This window comes from Camellia sinensis, chromosome 14 (assembly GCF_055761805.1).
Source record: "Camellia sinensis isolate YWXY chromosome 14, ASM5576180v1, whole genome shotgun sequence".
NCBI lineage: Eukaryota > Viridiplantae > Streptophyta > Magnoliopsida > Ericales > Theaceae > Camellia > Camellia sinensis.
In genome coordinates this window covers 95,473,436-95,491,497 of record NC_138974.1, presented here as the reverse complement: position 1 = coordinate 95,491,497, position 18,062 = coordinate 95,473,436, and the positions used below count along the sequence as shown (strand labels likewise).

The following is an 18,062-nucleotide window of genomic DNA, read 5'->3' as shown; positions in this document are numbered from 1 at the left end:
TTTTATGCATTTTTCTCTCTTTATACTCTTTTTTTTGGTGGTTTTCTGTTCCATATTTGAAATGGCCTTTCTTGAGTTCCTAAGTTGCACATACACTATTAAGATTTTGGCATGTTCATGTTGGACACTTCTTGACATGTGTATAACACACATCCTAACTTTTGCTATTATTATTTTTAAAATTGTTTGTATAACTGGACTAACTTTGCACAGTTGGGGTTATACATGTTTTTTGCTTATGCAAGCATGGAATTCTTAATTTTAAGAACAATTTTTGAAAATTTATTTAGATGTTTGACTTTCTAAAATTGATGTTGGACTTTTTGTTCTCACTTCTTTTCTCATTTATAGAATGTGTGAAATGATTTCTTATACTAAAATAAAATAAAAATTTATTTTTAAAGTAAAAATGAATAGAGTTGTTATTTGGGTAAATTATATTGATTTTCCCCGAGTAATGATGCAGTTTGAGGAACTTTTATCGACCTCCCGTATGGTAATGATAGTTGTAACTGTTTTAATGAAGGTGATGGAATTTCTGTATTACCTTTAGGTACTTTGCGTTTAAATGCGGATACGGACACAGCATGGACACGACGATATATTATATTTTATTTACTACGTAAATTAATTCTACATCCACAAACAAGTAATTCAATATTTTACAAACAATCCAAAGTGTCCTTGATGTGGACCTGACGTGCCCCTTGAAAAAAATTAATTAAATAAACCGGCACACCAGATGGCGTGTCCCTGTGTTCAATACCTCTATGACACTTGTTTTGAAGTGTCAGTGCTTAATAGATTGTCGCACAGTAATATCCAAACATCTACCAAAACTGCTAAAACAAGTTATATTCCCTTACCAAAATATAATTCAATGGCTAAGAATAAAACATTTGAAATTCTATGGCTACTACAGGTTGCGTTTGGGTTTATAGTGGGTTCCTTCATGTCCACATGCTGACATGAATTATTGTATGGATCTTGCTCAGTTTACGCGTGTTCAACCCAAAATCAACCAATTTAATATTCGTGTTGTCGTGTCGTGTTGTGTAATGTTTGTGTTTGTGTCAAATAAATGACCAACCCTAACTCTCTAATTATGTGTAAATTTTGAGTTGTGTTAACGGGTTGGATGTCAAATTCTCACCCCTACCAGCAAGGGAACAAAAGGAAAAATAGAATACAAATTCCTAAATAAAGTTACTGTTGAATTAATCTTCAGTTTATGCTTCGACAAAATTTGTTCTCGTCCCCTATCACTAGCTCCACAAACTAGTTCTTGTTGTTTCATAGGTTTTCCTAATTTTATGTGTTCTATGCCCTGCATGTTCAAGTGGTTCATATATTTTTGTGGTGTACTTTTGATTAATCATTTTTCCTGCCTTCATTTCGGCTGTTTTCAGTTACTGTAGTGCATCCTGGGTGGGGGTTCTGTTGGTCTCATCGAATTCCTTAGCTTCTTGCATTAGGGGTGTACATGGATTAGTTTGGTTCGATTTTGGGGAAAACCAGGAACTGCACACCAATCTGGGAGCAATAAACCGCATGTCTAAATGATTTAATACGTTTATAAAAAATAAAAATAAATTGGACCTGGACAGGGGACTGGTTTTTGAAAGAAAAAACCAGTTCAGACTGGTTTATGGATTAGTCAGTTTTTGTTTGACAGCCCTATCTTGCATTGTTTGGTCATGTAATTTTTGTTGGTAAGAATGTGTACATGAAATTGGTAATTGGATCGTGGTGCCTTGAATCCCATTCGCAATGCTCTCTCTATGGTTTCTATTTTATGTCTCCTTTCATGATGTCGTTTGTTTTGTTTTGTGTTTTTTGTTTTTTGATTTTTTGTTTTTTTACAGTTGCTGTACTTCCAGGAAGCTGTAATTTTTCCTTTATCAGATGGTTGCTTTGGACCTTTTACAGATGAGTTCATTGAAGTGATTAAAATTGCTGACCATGAGAGAAGAATGCAAGGTGATCGTTTCATCAGTGTAAAGCATCTTTTGTTTGGCCTTTCACTTTCAAGTGTTCGTAGATGTGTTGAGATGATGCTCCATGGTAGAATGCTAGATTATATGGGTCAATTAGCTTCGAAGATCTCATCGTTTAGCATTTACAAGTTATCGCGCGATAGAGCTACCATTCTTGGTTAGATTTCTATTTTTGTAATGACCTCAACATCCTATTGAATTTACTCATTATAAATTTGCCGCTGGATATTATGAATCTTTTTATTTTGAAATGGAGGTAAGTTGGGCTGTTCTGGAAATATTTAAGGCATTAAATTGCTAGTTCAGCCTTAATGTTGCTTTGGGTTCGGTTGAGGAAACTGGATTTGTCCAGTTGGTGGATGCAGTAGGTTTATGCATATTCATGTTCCCCCCTCACACCTGAGCATATATTTCGCAGGTGATAAGAATGTTGGACTTGAGCACTTGGTTCTGGCAATTTTCTATGGAAAGCAAGAAAATGATCGTACAGGGACGGTAAGGTCTATATTTATATGGGTATCCTTTTTGTTAGGTCTTCCCATCTTCATTGTTATGGATAACTGACCAAAACGGAAATGTCCACTGGCACACAAATATTGGTTAGTTATCCGTGTTACTTTTTTCCAGCATATTTTGCTTGGCAACATGGGGTCTTGAGCTTGCTATTATGTCAATTACGAGTGACTTTTCCATAATTATTATTTTATTTTTCTTGAAGGCTGCACAGGATGATTGCAGTTCTTTGTTCTTCGATGAGAAGAAATGGGATGGTTACCTCTTGAAATGTAAGAATCAAATATCCATTCATTGTTTATATGATACACACAACTGTTTAGATATTTATATAATATATATATATATATATCTGTAAATGGAGTTTTATTCAATTGACTTCCTGTGCTTATTTTTGCCTTTTGCAATCTTCCCTCTCCACAGATTTAAGATACAGGGATGAGTGTGATTTTGCAAGCTTCAATGACAGTGATTCTTTCAGATCATTGCTACCTGAAGATTGTTTGTCTTTTGGTAGACCGGCATTATGTGGCTTTTCTATCATGGATGAGCTGCACAAGGCTTTGCAGTCTGGCTTGAAGTTGAACGCTATTCGGGGGTAGAATTATTACCTTCCCTTGTGTGGGCTGGTCTGGCTTCCTGTGTATATGCTGTTTGATACATTATGAATGCCTCTGTGAATATGGCTGGAAGGTTATTATTACTTTCGAAATAGGAATATATATTGCAACTGAAGCCCGTGTTTGATTTATTTATTTGTTTTTCTTTTTGGCTGAAAATTAATTTTTTAATTTTTTTTATGAAAAGATGTACAGAAAAGTAAAGAGAGTAATGTGATAATTTATAGTTATTTTTTGGCTTTTTGATTAAAATGTATAGTTAACAAACAAGACATTAATGTACATTTCATGTCAAAAGCAATAACATATATTGATGATAAAAATATAACTACTAAGAGGTTTTAATAGTTAGATTTAATTCTCATTATGGCAATCAGCATAAATAAAATTTCATTGTAGGTAAAAAAAAAGACAAAAAAATTAAATAATATTATTGTCCCTCGTAAATACAAATTTTATTTGTAAATTAGTGTTGTATAAAGTTTTAAAAAATAGAATTTAATATCATGTGATTTTTTAATTTTATAAAATTCATAACTTAATTTTCTCTCATCTCACCCAAAGCAAATTTAATTATTAATTTGGTGTTTTTATTTTTTTTAAATGAAAATTCAAAAAAATTAGTTTAGTTATTATTTAATAGTCAATAATTTTGATGATTTGGCATTCCCTTACACAAATAAAATAATATATATATGTATATATTGTGAAAAATGTCATATATCATATCAATGTAAGAGTAAAAAGAATATTTAACTAAAATAATGTTCAATTATTTTCTACCATTACTTTCACATTGTCACTACAACAATGATTTAGACCACTAAAAAATACATCACTAATAACACTAATACATTGGAAATGACAAAAAAAATAATAAAAAAATAAAAACAAGGCATAGAAAGTGGGCGGGGCTCACTGCCACATCATTAGTGCTCCCTTTAGTGATCCTCTTTTAGTGCTCCCAAGCATTTTTCTTGTCACTATGGGGGCCATTTGGGAACAAGCTCAAAAAGTTAAAAGTCAGTTTTTAACTCATTTTGATCACATTACTTTTCACATAAAAAAGGCAAAAAAATTAAAAAAATCAGAAAGTCAGTTTTTAACCAACTTCTTAAATCATCCCTATAGATCTGGACAGTAGCGTGTACTTTATATTCGCCTTACAAAACTAACATCAATCTACATATATACAAGGAAAATGGTCTTTTTAAGAACAACGATTGTGGAAGTTCCACACTCCAAACTACTTTTATTAATTTGTTAATTTTTAAAGAAATTAAAAGAAAAAATCTATTGGTTACTTCCTTAAGTCAAAAATCCAAAAACAAAAAAAGTTTTAATTATGTACAATTTTGAATTTTAAAAATTCAAAACAATATGATAAGTCACCCTCACTCTTTCCAAAAATAATGTTGATCAAAACAATTCAAATAAAAAAAAATAAAGACGCTAATTATTTATGATTTTGAATTTCAAAATTCAAAATAATATGGTTAGCCTCCTTCATCCCACTCTCACCTTTTTCGAAAATAATATAAATCTAAAATTTTAAAAACCCAATCAAATTAAAAAATTCAATATAATTCTCTTTTTAAAATAATCAATATTTGATCTTTTTTCTTACCCGGCCAACTCCTCCCCAAATGTAATGATACAATGGTTATTCTCTCTCTTTGTCAATAGTCCAAACTTATTTCAAGTTTGTTTGTTTGGTTGTTTGTGATTTTTTTTTTTTTTTTGTAAATTTATATTTTCGTGTGAGTATTTTTTTTCCCCTCTATGACTTTTTTTTCCAATGTATTTTTTTTCCCAACTAAATTGATAATAAATATATATATGTTAACTATCTTTGTTTTGGGAGTTGATTTCAAGTTTTTTTTTTTTTTGGGTGAATGTTTGTGTATTTTTTATATTGTTGTTATTATTTCTTTTGATATATGTGAATTGATAATATAGTTATGAGTTTTTTATATATATAGAATAAGGCGTCTTATATTGTTCTTTATGATTTGGCCATTTTTTAAATTTCTTAAACAAAATTTTAAAATTTTTTATTTGTAAAAAATTAAAAACATTTAATTGACTTGCCCATCAATAAATAAAATTTTAAATAATGAACACTTCCATAATTTATGGATTTAAAAAAAAAAAATCAACACCCATATATGGAATAAGAAAACAAAAAATCATGCATTTTTTTTTTTATTTTTCATTTTTAACTCTTTCAAACTCTAATGCTACCTTTTATTTCCACAACATTGTCTTTTTATATTTACAAAAATAAAAAAACTAGACTAGAGTTGCATAATGGTTAGTGGAGGTGGTAAGCATGGCAACAACAAGAGTGATGATGAGCTTGGCCAGAGCATTGTTTGGGTAGATTTTGAAAAGTTGAATATTAGAAGAATAGTAAATAGTTTGGATGATGAATTAATTTAGAAAACTAATGTGTGGTTGAGATTAAGTGTAAATTTTACCATATAAAAATTGAATATGGATCATATATTGTTTTTTTATATATAATTTTCGATACTTTTGTATAACTATCAAAAATTATTGTGATTACATGTTACTTATCATTTGATATATTATTGTTGTATTATCGTAATAAATTTTATTATTAGTTTCTATTATCAATGCAGTGGTGAGACGTCACATGATAAATTAAAATATGTTTTGTTATTATTATTATTGATAATATATTTCTTTATTTACCTTTTTACAGTGTTTAAAAAATTAATTTATGTTTATTGTTAGTTTTTGTAGATGAGAAGTCAAAAATAAATTTTAACTAAATTCAAGTTATAACTAATTTGAGATTGAAAAGGAATTTCAAAAGAAATTATAATTATATATAATTTTAAAATATTTTTAAAAAAAAATACAAGGAAAAATTGGAACTATAAATTAAAATTATCAAACAACCTAATTCTATGAAAAATTTTAAATGAAAAATTGATCAAATTTGAATTTATAATTATTAAATATTTTTAATAAGCCATTAATTTTTTATTCAGATTCTAGCCTAATCTGGTGTTAAATAGTTTTTCAAATGTAAATATATCTTAATATTGATACAATCAACATTAGACATATTTTAAGAAGGGTAAATTACATCGATAGTACCGCATTTTGTCTCTTATGTCAATTTGGTCTTTGTAATTTCAATTAGTTTGATTTTTAGCCCTAATTTTAGATTCTGTATTAATTTGGTCTAATTGATAATGCCGATTAAGATTTGTAAAAGAAAATAATTATTGAGTTGTTTGAGATTAACTTATTGAGTTGAACACGTTTATAATTTTGTCTATAAAAGTATAACGGATGCTATTCATGTGTGTATTTTAAAAAATAAAAAAATAAAAAAAAACACTAGCAATTATAATAATTGAACCAAATTGAGACAAAATTATAAATTTAGGGTCAAAATATAGCAAATTAAAATTGCAAGGACAAAAATAACCCGAGTTAAAATATAAGGATTACCAATGTAATTTATCCTTTTAAGAATAAGCACATAATTTTTTAATTAATTTTGAAATTGTTAATAAATATACCAAACAAATATGTACATATTTCCTATTTTTGTTGTAAAGTTTTTAGAAAAATATATTTACTAATTAAAAATTAAATAAATAAGTAGGTCTACTATGGGACATGAACTAAACGATTATCTAAGAACTAGGCTTAAATCAAGAATTATTGACAAAAAAATTGACTTGAACTAAATTTTCTTTGTTACTTTTTAGTGTTTAATCTAATATTAGAACTCCCAAATTAGTTCATATCAGTAACCAACTGATAAACTATGATATAATTTAAATATAAAATTTAAATTTATTAGGACTAGAATATGACCTACAACTTAGGGTGGCTTTATCTTGAATAATTTTTTTTATACATAAATATATATATAACTATTCATTTAATTGTTTTAAACATAAATATATATATATATATATATATTAACTATTATTCAAACTTTTTAATAAGTATGCATAAAATAAGTCCGTATTTCTTATTTTTATTATAAATTTACTAATTTAATAAATAGATAGGTCAAACGATTCATATAAGTTGGAAACAGAACAAGACAATTTTTAATAATTTGGTGAATGACAAGTTGGTGTAAATCTAATGTTAAGCCCAAATTTAATATCACAAATGAATCCTAATTCATTTTTACGTAAATCGTATAACATAAGAAAAATTATAATTTTTAGATTTCACAAAACATGAAAAAATTACTATATTGACAAATGTAATTTACCACTATCATATGATAAATTAAATTTACGAAACTCATAAGACGAAATGTATTTATATTTTATCATAAATATAATTTTTGTGATTTATTTTAAAAATTTTACCACTTAAATTATGACATATATTTGTTATTAAGAGCACACAATTAATGATATAAGAATAAACAAAAATTCTCTTATATGTAACTGTGATAAAAATGAATAAAATTTAATTAATTTTAAATCATTTTTGCTAAATATTGAAGATAAATTTTTTAGATTATTATTTAATTTTAAAAATTAATTTTTGATTATTTATTTATACCCGTGCATAGCACGGGTAATTATACTAGTTATAATATATATAAAAAAAAGTTTCAATATAGATTTTGTAATTTATTTTTTTCAAAATATCTCATGCATTTACCTTGAATGTAAAGATCATTGAATTTCTTCAAGCTTTGTCTCTTAGAGAGTGAGACATGAGACTTTTATGTGATATTATAAATATATATATATATATACACACACACCAAGTGAAAGGAGTGCATTGCAAAAAATAAGTAAATATAGATTCTCTTATTTATTTTTTTAAACATCTCATGCATTTTCCTTGAATGTGAAGAATTTTCAATTCATCATCTCTAAGCTCTGTCTCTTATAGAGAAATACATGAGACCTTTATGCAAAGTGAAAGACGTGCATTGCAAACACATCTAAAAATGCATTGCAAAAAACCAAACATAAACCCAAAGAAAAATAATAAAGCTATTTCATTTTATTATTTTTTTATCACTTTACATTTAAAATGTACAACCTGAAATAGGAAAAAAATTAGAATATATATATATATACACGTCAAATTCATCGCTCGCACATACACACACAAAAAAAAAAATAAATAAAAAAAAAATCCCAAGAAATATGAGTCAAACTTCCTGAATAAATCATTTAAAAAAATATGATCTTTTCAACATTTAGCCTTCGTTTGTGTTATCCCAAGTAGGCAGCCCAAGAGGGAGGGGTGAATTAAGTTATTCAAAATTTTTACAATATTAAAATTTATAAACACAATATTCAAAATTTTAACAAATAAAAAACAGAATAATAATTATCAATATAAAAGTAAGAAAGATAGGGAGAAAAAAATCAAACATTGAAATTTATAGTGGTTCGGCACGCCAATCCTACGTCCGCTCCCCAAGAAACCTCCTTGAGAATTTCTTTACTATCAAAATGAATTAATACACCACCAAGTCTTCACCAAGCTTGTGGATTTTGCACAAAACTTATAAATGCCTTACCCTTACAAAAATCTCTCACAAAATATTGAATAAAAATAAGAGGTACTTAATCCCTCTTTTACAATAATTCTCTCACAAATAGTAGATATGAAAGTATAAGAACAAATGTTACACTTAGATCTGAAAGTAAAAGAGCAGAATATAATATACTCAAAATTTTTTAGAGCACACAGATTTTTTTTCTCTTTAAGTTCTTGATTTTTCTCTACACAAAACACTTCTATTTATACAAAAAAATCTACCCGTTAGAGAGACAAACGCTCCTTCGGATCATGAGAAATCAACACAAAGCTCCATCATTATGGGTTCCTTGAAGTCAAAAGCATCATGAAAATTGTGTCTATTTTGCAACTTTTTCTTTTTCTTTTTGCAAGCAAATTCAAACAAATTTGCAACTTTTTCTTTTTCATTATGCAGGCAAAACATCTTCAAGGATTTGTTTACAAAGAAAAATTAAATAAGTTTTCACCTGTAATCATTATATTATATTACTTTCAAGACTTTGACTATATATATATATATATTACTGATACACCACACAAATTTGAACTTGATTACTTTTTCTTTTTTATTATATCAATATATATATATATATATATGCATGTAAAAAGTGCATCCCATGGCACGGTCTGCACCCCATACTTATAATTAATATATTATAAACAACATACAAGTAATGTATACATATATTTGAATAAAAAGTCTGATTTGCTATCAAATACCACTTGTGTATGTTACACAAATCAAATATTTTTGTGATTGCTAGATAGATTTTAAATCTACCAACCATCTCATGTGAGTATATTAAATTTGTCAAAAGATGACAACCCACTAAAATCACATTTGTCAAAATGATACAACTAATCAATTTTAATTTTGTCAAAAAGTGAATAGTGACCAGCCAGCCAACCAATCAATGAATTTTGTCGAAATAATACAACTAATCAATTTTAAACAGATATTATTTTGTGTCAAATAATATAGAATATGTATATTAAAAAAATCCAAACTTTTCAAATAATATTTTAAACATCATCAAAATTAAACAATATGATTAACATTTGGCATAAGCTAAAATGGGGGTTTTTGGCTAAAATAGCCACAAAAAGACAAAATAGACTTTTTAGCCTAATAAGATAAAATGTCACATCCAAACCATAATCGTTTTATCTTTTCTCTCACAAAAGTAAAAAAAGTCAAAAAGTCCATCCCAAATAAGGCTTTTTAGCCCCAGACTAAAATAGCCAAAAAGCCAAAAAGTCAACCTATATCCCAAATGAATCCTTATGAGTCTCAAAGAAATAGGGAAAAAAAAAAAACGCCTATCCACCTAAAAAAAAAAGTCAAAAAAGAAAAATAAAATATTTGGTAGTAAACTTCCATACAACTTCAATTATGCAAAATGAGATGTACAATCGAAATGGTCAATCAACAAATTATATAGAAATTGCATTAACGATATGGCTTGTTTCTATTCATACAACTCTTACAATCATAATATATATATATATATATATACCAATTAGGGTGGAAGCAAGACATTAAAAGATAGATATAAAATTAAAACAATAACAATAATTAAAAGACAGATAAATGAAATAGAATAATTAAAAGATAGATTTAAAAGACAGATAACTGAAATAAGACTAACTTACAATCGTAAATTGTTCACTGAAAATAACTTGAAAGCCTAGCTTCAAAATACATAACTTCAAAATACAACTCGAATGCAATTTTTTGAGAGTGAAGATCAAGAGTGAAAAGCAGGTGGATTCTCAATTCCTGAAAATTCTTCCTTCTCCCTGACTAGAGAAGCTCTTTTATATGCCAAGCAGATGACTGTGAGGCTTGTGACTTCAACAGTTGGAGAGTAAGAGGCACAATGTGAGGCTTATGACTTCAAAAGTTGGGAAGTAGGAGGCACATGAGTCCTGTGGGCAACTTTCGATGATTGATGGAAAGCTGTCTACTTTTAACTCTTTTTTTCCTCTCTCTCTCTCGTGACTACATAGTTGACTGATGGGGAATCAATAACTCGTGTCTGCACAGTTGACTGATGTGGAATCAATATATATATATCAGCAGCCTTTCTCAAAGTAAGAGTAGTGACTGAAGCTGATGTAGACATCCAATGACTGTTTTAGGCATATGGGTCCTGAGCATCTTGGAAATATTGGATGTCTACATCAGCTTCAGCCTTTCTCAACCTCATCCAATATATATGTATCAGCATCCCACCATTTAACAAAACGCTAGCGACTGACTAGCTTGTTGGAAATATTGTATTGCCATTTAAATAGCCAAGGGACTTTATATTTGGACATAAAATGGAGCAATATAGGGAATTGACTTTTATGTTGACTTAATTTATAAAATGAAGAGAAATAATTGAATTGTTCCATTAAATTAATAGGAATAATTTCTGGGATGGCACCATGTTGAGACCACCATCTCAGAAACCATGAAGGAAATTCTGACTTGAATTTATGGTCAAAAGGGAAGAACTAGGAGTGACTGTATGACTCATTTTGGTGGAGAATGATCTAAAACCAGGCATCAATATAATCATAGTAACTATATCGTATCTTGTGATTGGGAAAGTCACGAAGGAGAAAATGGAGACCTCATTCATCCATGGATACAATATTGTGTATGTATAAAGAATGGTAAATGATTTTACTAGCATTGGCTCGATCATAGATGGACTAGTGATGAAAGAAGATGTCTTTATAAAAAATAATTGACTTTTCTGGATGAGAAGGAATGAAATGCCATCCAGAAGGGAAAAGGATGTAACTAGTTCATTGACATTGTAAATATTTTTATGAACTGGTTCTTTGTAGAAGAGATGGATTGGTTGGGGTTTAAGGACATGATCTATTCTTGTAGTTGTAGACACTCCATTTTTTACTGCCCTTACGACTTGGGCGCCACGGAGTGATCACCCGATGATGAATTTGTATATGCATGTCAAATGCTCGAATTCCTCAGCAGGAAGCCTCAACTTTGAGCCTCAGAAACATGCCAACTTTGCACCATTTTTTTTAGACCAAAACAGCAGCTTTTCAAGCTTGACCATCTGAGACCTGCAGGCCCACCAGTGGCCGGCCAGCTACTAATGGTGTACAGTTAGCCCCTATTAGTGGTCGGCCAGCCACTTATGCAAAAACTAGATATTTTTGGCTAGCCGTCTCCACAGATGCATGCACCATACCAACTGTATTTGTTTGGATATTTCCGAGAGTCTTTTATATATTTCTATATATAGAGGACCCTCTCTTATGATATGAGGTTCGAAAAATTGTGGAGCAAAAAGTTTGAAAAATATTTCTCTCTCTACATTTCTTTCTCTCTCTTGCAACTCACATAATTTTTACCTTGGTTATTAATGTACCATGTAAAATATTACAATTCATAAAATATAATTAGGAAGTTTATGAAGATAACTTGTGAATTTTTAGATGCAACACATCTCTGTTTTAAAAACACAAGTGTTTTCCTCTGTTTAGATTCAAACGAATGCATACAACTTTAAGATTCAACCAAAATTATTCACAATGATTTGATCCATAATGGACAATTGTAAATATTATGTATATCAATATAGAAGAAGACATAGAAAATGAGAAAAATAATTATTTTTTGTTCTTCAATCATCATCAACGTAAAAAAGAGGGAGACGGCTTTCTTTTTTTAATAAAAAAAGGAGATGGTTTGTTTATATTTATTTAGGACTCTTGGGAGTAGATATATCGTTTTTAAGTGTTCAACTCTAAAAATAAAGAGATAGTTAGTTTATATAAGACTCTTTATGACCTGTAGAAAATATAGTAGAATTGAGAGGATAAAATTGAGATTTAAAAAAAAAAAAAAAAAAGAGTAAAAAACATTACAGGCTCTTTACACTTTTATAATAGTAGTAGATTATTGACAGTTTAAAGGCTTGCCATTATATGTTTTTATGGGAGCTGCTATTTCCATTCCACTTTACTTTAAATGCACTCCCTTCTTTATCCTTATTACATATAATTAGTATTCCCGTGCCACTTTGCTCCAAATACCATACTTTCTATGTATTATAAAGAGAAAGAAGGAAATATATTTAGAGTAAAGTAAAGCAGGAATAACGACTCCTTTTTTATTAACAAGTTAAAAAAAAACACAGAATTCGATCATAAAAACAAACATATTATATATATATGAACAAATAAAAAAAATTTAAGTGGACCCTACTTACAAAATTTGTAAAATTTTACTCATTCATATGTATTATTTGTCTAATTCAATAAATGAATTATGTATTCATATCAATTTTTTTTCATATCTTTTAATTGAAATTTTCTTAACTATAATTCATGAAATAGTACTATATTTTTATGGTGATTAATAATGAAAGAATAAGAAAAGTAGATAATAATAAAATAAAAAAAGTAACACTGAGGTAATTACCAAAAAAAAAAAAAAAATGAGGAGGAGGAAAGAAAGATAAATAAAATGGTATTTTGGTTCCATCAGAAAAGAAAAAATCTTTAATACAATACAATAATAATCTTTACGACATTCTATAATAGTGGGAGTAAGTAGAATCATTTAATACATTTTTAACAAGTGTCTTAATAAATAAATAAATAAATAAAATAAAAAATCAGATGTCAGAAGCCCTGAGGTTGCATAATATATATTATGATTGTAGCCTCATAAGTACGGTTAATATTTTCTCAAAAAATATATATTAAAAAAAATACCCTATATTGGATACTGCAACTTCAGATCAGGCGTCAAAATATCAAGAGCAATATTGGAGACACAATTATTGAGCACTCACATGGGTATAGGTAACAATTGGGCAAGTTTGAACGATTCAAAATAAATTATACATTTAAAGTAATTCAATCCAACACTACCCATTTAATAAATAGGTATCCATATCCAATCTATGTAAATCCAATTTCAATTGTCGATCCAACCTATCAATTTTAATTGGATTGACAATGAGGAATCCATTTAAACTCATTTATTGATTTGGATGGGTTAATATGAATTTTAAATAAGTATAATTGAAAAGGGTTCATAAGTTTGGATCAGATTCGGATTAAGTAGGTATTCGGATTCACTTTTTCTGCCACTGCAACAAATCAATATCTGCAGATATATACAAATATATTTATATATATATATATACAAATACATACATACATATAAATTATACAATCAAGGAGATAAAGTGAAAGCAGCAAGGTAAAATCTCCAAACCCAAAATTCTTTTATTGAAGGCGCAATCTTTTATTTATTTATTATTTTTTTGTTGATTTTGGTTTTAAAGAAAAACTCTCATAGTCCATATTGAAACACCTTCAGCCTTTTTCGCAATTTATTGTTAGAAATTTATTTGATTCAGCTAATTTTTACCTATAGAGAGAATAGAGAGTATGATGAGTGTGATTAATAGTAAAATTGACGTTGGAAATGGAGAAGATGTGATGGGAGTTGTTGATGATGGCAGAGAGGTGATGCATAGAAGGGGAGGAGTAGAGGAGAGAGTATTATGTGAGATGAGAGTTGACGGTAGGTTAATGGAGCAGGAGGATTTGTTTTTGATAAAGTTTTTTTTCCATTTTTACATAATAGACACGTGGCGAAATCAGAGTTATATGAGTTATGGAACTGGTGATTGGCACAGAAAAAGGGGACGGGTGATCCAAGCCCTTTTTAATCATGGAAAAGCTGCACAAGGCTTTCGAACCTGGCTTGAAGTTGAATACTACTCGCAAGCGTGGGCGGAACAACGGTATCAATAGTTGTGTCACTCAATCTTGAATTTCTTTTCAAGTAAATGTAAAAATTTATCCAAAATGTTTGGGATTTTACAAGTTAAAACTAATGAAAAAATAAATTCTCAAATTCGAATTTGATTAAAGATTTGATAAATTCTCAATTTAATGGAAAAAAAATATTTCTCGCCTTAATTTGATAAGCAATTAATAAAATGATTTATTTATTTAATTTTTTTTAATAACCATTTGATGAAATAATTAAATATAATTTTGAGTATTTTATCATCAAAAAAATTAAAGATTGGAGATATTCTTAAAGAAACAATAGAGAATTGTTATTCTTATTTTACAAATGACAGCTACAACCGTGAAAAATCTTTCATTGCAATCAAGGTTTTGAAAAGCGGCCGCAACCGTTACCTAACGCCGTTACGTAACGGTTGTGGTGGTTACCGCTACCCGTTATGACTGCTTTTACAGTGTGATTGAGATTCACAGGTGTGTCGGCCGTAGCAGCTGCCGTAGCGGTCGTAATGGTGTCGTAACAGCCGTAACGGCCTGTTACACACTGCTACGTAACAATTCCGAACTGCTTCTTTCGAAAAAACACACACAAAAAAAAGCTGAAAATGGGAGAAGAGGGATAGAGAGAAGGGGGAAGATAAAGAGAGAAAATGGAGGAGCAAGAGATAGAGATAGAGATAGAGAGAGAGAAGAGGGAAGATGAAAAACATGTAATTAATTTGTTGAAACTGTAAGACCTATGTTATTCTATTCAGCTTCTATCACTCAATCATTTTGTTTGTGCGTGTCTATCTATATATCATTTAATAATAATAATAATAATAATAATAACAATAATAATACTAATAATAAGTGTGGTCATTATCTATTTGACTTGGTTAAAATATTTATATATATATATATATTTAAGGTCTTATTTATTCTCTTACTTTTGTCATTGTTTATCTTATATATAATAGTTAGTGATTGATTTTTTGTATAATATAAAGTCATTAATTAATAAAACAAAATGAAAAAAACTCAGTTTATAATGATTTAAAAATATGAAATATATTGGATCATTCTTAAAAATTTACAAAAATTGATCAATATTTATTTTAAACCCAATGAATATGATCACAGAAAAAAATATGTTATCCGTAAATTTTTTTCAAATTGTGCGAAAAATAAAAAAATTCATGGTTCTGGTTACCGCAATCGTTACGCTATGGCCTTTACACCCCGCAACCGCGCCACCGCCATCGTTACGGCGGCCGCAACTGCTTTTCAGAACCTTGATTGCAATGCAATTTATGAAGAACTAAATGAGTAATTTCTCCCCCTTAAATTTAGAGTGATGATTGATTGGTCAAGCCTATAGCGGCTCGAGTTAAGACCCATCCTTTCATACTCTCGGTAATGTGGTTGCTTTGGAATGTATTGTCTCTTCCGTAAGTTTAATTGTCACAGGGAACCTTGGGTTGTACTTAACACATTGGCAACATTTTTTTCCACTGTTTGCAAGGTCACACCCACGACCATTCGTATCACACCCGCGAGGGTGCTAGGTCGCTCCCGTGAGAGGACGGGACAAGAGCCATGACCAATTATGACCTTTAGGTTTGTTGGCCTAGCAGAATTGCGTGGCCCGCGGTGGCTCACAAAGGAGGCCACGATGGGCAAGTCATGCCCATGACCAATACATACATACCTTCAGGTCCTTAATATGGAGAAGTTATGTGGCCCACGAGGGGCTGCGAGGGTAGGTAATGATTTGGAATCGCACTCGCGATGTTGTTGTTTGCACCTGCGATTGTGTCTCTCGCGCCTGCAAAGCGTCTAGCTATATATATCACCAAAAGGTTGAAAATATTTATTTCTTTGAGCTCATCTTCTCATTTTCTCTCTCAAATAGCCATTTTCAACTTTTGAACTCTCTAAACACTTATGTTTGGTAACGTTTACGTTTTCAGTTTATATTTACAAAAATTTTATAAACTGGTTTTTGTTTATTTTTAGAAAAACATAAACTACAAACGCGTTTGGTAATTGACAAAATGTTTTAAAAAATTTAAAAATATAAAAAAGAGTGAGAAATGGCAAATGGTAGCAAGTGGCGGCGGAAGACGGTGGTGGAAAGTGGTGACGGTGGGTGGTGGGTAACTGGTGGTGATGGGTGGGTGGGTGATGGTGGCGGGTGGTGGCTGGTAGTGGTGGTGGTGGTGGATGGGTGGGTGACGGTGGCGGGTGGTGGGTGGTAGCTAATGGGTGGTGGTGGTGGCGGGTGGTGGTAGCAGGTGGGCGGTGGGTGGTGGGTGGTGGCGGATGGGTAGTGGTGGCAGGTGGTCGTGGTGGGTGAGTGGGTGACAATGGCGGGTGGGTGGCAGATGGCGGGTAGTGGTGGGTGGTGGCGGGTGGTGATGGTGGGTGACGGTGGCTGGTGGTGGGTGGTAGCGAGTGGGTGGTGGCGGGCGGTGGATGGTAGTGGCGGGTGGTGGGTGGTGGTGGTTGGATGACAGGTGGGTGGTGGGTAGTGGTGGTGGTGGTGGTGGCGGCAGTGGCAGTGGTGGCGACGGCGGCGGCGGCGAGGGGTGGGTGGTGATGGCGAGTGGGTGGCAGGTGGGTGGTGGTGGTGGTGGTGATGGCGGTGTGGGTGGTGAGTAGTGGTGGCGAAAGACAGTGGTGGAAAATGTGGCGGGTGGTGACTAGTGTTGGGTGGTAAAAAAAAAAAGTTGAAAACTCAAAACGGAAACACGTTTTTTGTGTTTTCATTTTTTAGCCAAATTTATAAACTGAAACCACTTATTTATAAATCAAAAATTTTACCAAACAAGTTTTTATTTGAGTTTTTTAAATTTTTGTAAATATAAACAGAAAACTAAAAACGAAGTGTTACCAAACGGTATCTTGGTTTTCATTTAGTTACACCTATTTCCTACCCCTAGTGCTTGGGGCTTTAAGGTAGAGCAAGTTGAGGGTATTTTAATATGAAAAGATCAAGTTTCCGTCACCCATGATTTTTTAATTATGGTTCTTCTTTTCTATTGCTTTGAGGTAAGGAGTTCTTTAATGATTTGCATTTTATTTACACCTTGAGGGATTTGGGTTTAATCATAGTATGTTTTGATGCATAAAGGAAGGGTTTCCTTAAGGTTTCTTAAAACCCAAATTGAAAATTTTGAAACGGTGATTAGGATTGACAATTCGAGGAGTTGGTTTTGGAAAAAAAAATAAAATAAAATTGAGAGCATTTTATCAAAACCCTTTGATTAGAAGGGATTTATTGTGGAATCACAACTTTGAATCATATGAAAATAAATGAGATAATATTTTAATGAAAATATTGTTGGAAATGGTGAGCTACGCTCTTGATTTATATATTGTCCATTTTTGAATATATTGAATAGAGAATTATTTTGGCTATCGATGGAGGATAACACTGTTTGTTGAAGAAATTGCATGGCAACTAAGTTAATTGAAACCAATTTACTCATACATTGCATTTACTCAAATGTTTCATAATTATGCATTGAAAAGCGTCATTTTGCGAAAAAGGAGTGAATTTTGTGTTAAATCTAGTTAGGGAGTGTGGTTGTGGTTAATT

General features: G+C 30.5%; 1 protein-coding gene across 1 annotated transcript in view; it reads left to right on the top strand.

Moving 5' to 3' along the window:
* Positions 1–3,015, top strand: part of LOC114322277 (uncharacterized) — a 62,778-nt gene extending 59,763 nt beyond the window's left edge. Inside the window, exons 11-13 of the mRNA XM_082906485.1 lie at positions 1,866–1,980; positions 2,416–2,782; positions 2,934–3,015. The gene's annotated coding sequence lies outside the window, so the exon portion shown is untranslated. The remainder of the gene's footprint in view (positions 1–1,865; positions 1,981–2,415; positions 2,783–2,933) is intronic.
* Positions 3,016–18,062: the final 15,047 nt, after the last annotated feature.